The sequence below is a fragment of the Scyliorhinus torazame genome, chromosome 3 (assembly GCF_047496885.1).
Source record: "Scyliorhinus torazame isolate Kashiwa2021f chromosome 3, sScyTor2.1, whole genome shotgun sequence".
NCBI lineage: Eukaryota > Metazoa > Chordata > Chondrichthyes > Carcharhiniformes > Scyliorhinidae > Scyliorhinus > Scyliorhinus torazame.
Genome location: NC_092709.1, coordinates 155,037,286 through 155,042,126, shown reverse-complemented (window position 1 = coordinate 155,042,126; position 4,841 = coordinate 155,037,286).

Genomic DNA, 4,841 nt, shown 5'->3' with positions numbered 1-4,841 from the left:
CAGCTTCAGCAATACAGGAACCATCATGCACCACTGTGCATTTTAGTAAGTCATGGAATCATAAAATGATAAAACCCAGGGCTCGATTCTCCACTCACGCGCCAGTTTGGAGGATTGCCTGGCACGCTGTATTTCCCCGCGACGCTGGTCCGACGCCCTCCCGCGATGCACCCAAGTGGCGGGAACGGCCCCGTCGAGTTCTGCGCGGCGCAGGCCGGAGAATCTCCCGGGACACCCAAAATGCCGATGCTCCGCTACACCCATTATTCTCCGGCCCGGATGGGCCGAGTGGCCTTCCCAAAATGACGGCTTCCCGCCGGCACCATCCACACCTGGTCGCTGCCGGCGGGAGCAGCGCGGGAACGCTGGGGGGCGGCCTGTGGTGGTCGAGGGGGGTTCTTTCACCGGGGTTGCACTCAAAAGGGGTCTGGCCCGCGATCGGTGCCCACCGATTGGCGGACCGGCCTCTCTGAAGGAGGACCTCCTTTCCTCCGCCGCCCTGCAAGATTATTCCGACATCTTCTTGCGGAGCGGCCTCGGGGAGGACGGCAACCACGCATGCTTTAGCGACACGCCCCCCCGAGTTTCTCACGGGCCCGATCCTAGCCCATTTTCGGGCCCTGAATTGGTCGAGATCGGGGCCGTTTCGTGCCGTTGTGAACCTCAACGCCGTTCACGACGGCGTGGGCACTTAGTCGCGGGAGCGGAGAATCGCGCCCCCAGTTCTTTGGCAGAGCCTTATCCCATTCCTTGCTCTTTTCCCTGACTTTTCTTTTCCTTCAAGTATTTATCCTATTCCCTTTCGAATGATTACACTGGTGCTGCTTCCACAACTTGTTCAGGCAGTGCATTCCAGATCACAACAACTTAGTGTAAAAATCAATTTCCTCCTGTATCTAGCTCTTTGTCAATAATCTTAAATCTGTGACCTCTAGTTACCGACCCTCCTGCCATTGGAAACAATTTTTCTTATTTACTTTGTCAAAATGAGTATATTGGGTGAAAAACATGTGAAGAGTAAGAATACAGTTGTGGCTAATTGCAGAGGCGAATTTGCAATGAAACACAGCGGGCGGAATTCTCTGATAATAGGGCTATGTCCCCACGCCTGCGGGAAAACGGGCGCGAATCACTCTGGACTTTCGTGGAGAAAGTCCAGAGTGATTCTCCGTTTTGTAGGGGGCTAGCAGGGCCCTGGAGTAGTCCTCGTAGCTCCAGTACGCAGTCATAACACGAAGGAAACCAGCTCCGCGATTCGAGGATGCCGACCTGACCAGAATGTTGGACGCGTAGGGCGTCATTCTCTGACCCCCCGCCGGGTCGGAGAATGGCCGTTGGCCGCCGTGAATCCCGCCCCCGCCGACGTCTCCGGTACCGGAGATTGGGCGGGGGCGGGAATCGGGCCGCGCCGGTTGGCGGGACGCCCCGCTCAATTCTCCGGCCCGAATGGGCCGAAGCCCCGCCCAGAAATTGCCTGTCCCGCCGGCGTAAATTAAACCTGGTATTTACTGGCGGGACCAGGAGGCGTGGGCGGGCTCCGGGGTCCTGGGGGGGGGGGGGGGGGGGCACGGGGCCATCTGACCCCGGGGGGTGCCCCCACGGTGGCCTGGCCTGCGATCGGGGCCCACCGATCCGCGGGCGGGCCTATGCCGTGGGGGCACTCTTTCCCTTCCGCCTCCGCCACGGCCTCCACCATGGCGGAGGCGGAAGAGACTCTCCCCACTGCGCATGCGCGGGAAACTGTCAGCGGCCGCTGACGCTCCCGCGCATGCGCCGCATTTCCGCGCCAGCTGGCGGGGCAACAAACGCCATTTCCGCCAGCTGGCGGGGCGGAAATCCCTCCAGCGTCTGCCTAGCCCCTCAATGTTGGGGCTCGGCCCCCAAAGATGTGGAGCATTCCGCACCTTTGGGGCGGCACGATGCCCGTCTGATTGGTGCCAATTTGGGCGCCAGTCGGCGGACATCGCGCCGTTGGGGGAGAATTTTGCCCCCTGTCTCCCGACGGAATACCCTGTTCCCTGAGGGGTTCAGAGGGTGAGCCACAGGGCAGATAGTGCCACCTGGGAGTAAGTGGCAGCAGCCATCAGCTCCCAGTTTGCTACGCCTGCCACCCCACCCAGCACCCACGCCCCCCTCCATATGGCCATGCACCAGCTCCCGCATAGCTCCATACTGTGTCCCTGCTCACTCGTGTGCAGAAGTGATCCCCACAACTGCCCCACCTCTTCCAACCACCCCACCCAAGCACCCCATAATGCACAAAGCGTGCGGCTCACAATGCCCCCTTGGTGTCCCCGCAGGAAAAGTTGGCCCACAATAGAGGGGAGAGGGCCCAGAGAGGCGGCGGGATGCTAGACATCAGAATCCTCATCTCCTATGAGGAACGGGCCCTGGAGGTCACGGGGGTGGCTGAGGACAGGCCTAGAGGTTGGTATATGGCGCAGAGGTGAAGATCCACCAGCCCCCACCAAGATGAGCTTCACACGGGAGTTGTTAATGCAGACACAATGATCCGTCCTTCCCACTGACCACATATCCATTCCCCTGCAGGGTCTCCAACTGATGGTACCGACCCATCCATGGTGGTACCACCCTCCACCGCCTCCCAAGAGACTACCTCGGAGGGGAGCTTTGAGGAGACCACCATTGATGTGTGTGTCACAGCTGTCAACCCCATCCTCCACCAAAGACACACACCTTGGTGGACGAAAGTAGCGGACAGACTGCTGAGGCACGATCTGGTGAGCACCACACAGACCCACCATCTGGTCGCAGGAATGTTCCCAGTGCTGAGGCCCAGCCCCTGTGTGTTTGGATGTTGGCTGCTGAGTCTGCGATGCTGTGGCTTCCAGTGTCCCGACCTCACGGTCTGATTGGGATGCTCGGCAATAACTCTCACATGTGACATGCATGGCTATCCATGTGAATCCGTTTGGGAGCTGTGAATTGCTCCCATTACTACAATTGCCAATTCCCTGTTAGCAACAGCCTTCAGCTGCACGGCCAAAGGCCACCAAGGACAGTGGGGGTTATGGATGGTCGGTGGGATGGTCAGGCAGGAGCTAGAGATGCCCCTGTTATGGGTTCACACAATTCAGAGGATGGCATGGCGGACCCGCGTGCGCAGGGCCACTAGCACCCCATTCCCAGCCCAGTGGTGACCCTCCCTCACTGGTGCCAGGCCACGACCCCCCTCCCCACCAGGGGCAGCAACTCCAGTGCCTCTGGGTTCACTGCCCAGGATTGTAGATGGCTACTCACCTCCTCGGATCCTCACAGCAGCCATTACGCCAGCTTCACATTTTTAAAAGGGTGTACTAATCGGCGCCTGCTTGACCGCTTGCTGGTGAGGTATTTAGATCACGGAAGGCCATTAGATAGAGGGTCGTTCCCGTTAATGGTATGGAGATTGGCTTTAATTGGTGATTATTAGTTTCTCGCCATGCTGGGCGGGGGATTCCGTTCTCGCTAATGGGGACGGGCCAGTTAGATTGCAAACCAATCGGCACCCGATGTGGTTCCCGATTTTGGCCTCTCCCGTAATCTAACGTTCGTGTCGCATTCTCACTCAAGCGCAATGCACCCGTTAAATCGTTGTATGTTCTCCCGCTGGAGCTGAATTGCAGCAGTTTTACAATCCCCTTGCGGTCATAAAGCGAGATGAAATTCAGTGATCTACTCCATGCAAATTTATGCATGGCGTGGAAAACGAGGGATCCCGCGGGAATTCCGATATCAGGTCGCCATCTTTAGTGGCCAGCCCCATTGTAAGGTTCCACGGCCAGCTAGCCCCTCCCCTCCCCACCTCCTTCCACCGAATCGCTAATCGGCCCCAACCCTCCTCGCCCCACCTCAAATTGGTCCTGACCCCTCCCCCTACCGCATGGCAAACCCCCCCACAGCTGGATTGCCTGAGTGTCCCCCCCATACCCACAAGGATATGACCCCCGTAGGGACCCCTGTAATAGGGATACCCCCTTCAGGGACCCCTGTGATAGGGGGACACCACACAGGGACCCCTGTGATAGGGCAACTCCCCCCAGAGACCCCTGACTAAAGGGACTCCCCCAGAGTCCCTGGTACGAAAAGGCCGCATCCAGGGACTCCCCCATGGACCCCTTGTCTAAGAGAGTCCCCTGCCACTGCCCTAGAAAAGGGACCCCTGTCTGGAAGCTAGAGAGCAGTCCAGACAGGGGCTGTGGGAAGCATTGTAGCTGTAATACGTACCTTGCAGCTCCACGTGTCCGTTCCTCAAAGCAGAGCAGCTGTGCATGCCTCTGGTTCCCACAGATCCACTACCTGCAATCCATTCATGGCTTTGGAGTAGTGGTTTGTGATTGACGGTTCATAAAAACCATCTGCAGCTTTGACCCATTCTTGATACTTCAGTGGCGTGAGGGTTAAGTGCAGGGTGAGTGCAGAGAAATCATGCTTGAGTGATTGGAATTCACTTAGTGCTTGGAATGCATTTTCATCTCTTTGATATGGTCAATGCTTACAAACATCGGGATTTCACCAGTTAGGCCACTGAAGCATGAAGGGATATGAATGAATCAAAGCTGCAGATGCTTTTTAGGAGGTTTTGGGATGCCTGACCTTGCGTCAGTCACCAGTTCTGAGACCCAAGGATGCGGCCCCAACCTTGGGGCCGCTACTACTGTTGCCTTTCTTTCCTATACTCTTTTCTCTGTCCTTTCTGTGGCTCTGTTCCAATTATGGCAATCAGTGAATTTGCCTTCTTTCTATATTGTCTATGTCTGTATGCTTAGAGTCACCAGGTATCCAATGATACCACCACAAGTTTCAACCGGCTACCGATTAAAGAGCCAAATACCAGTTAG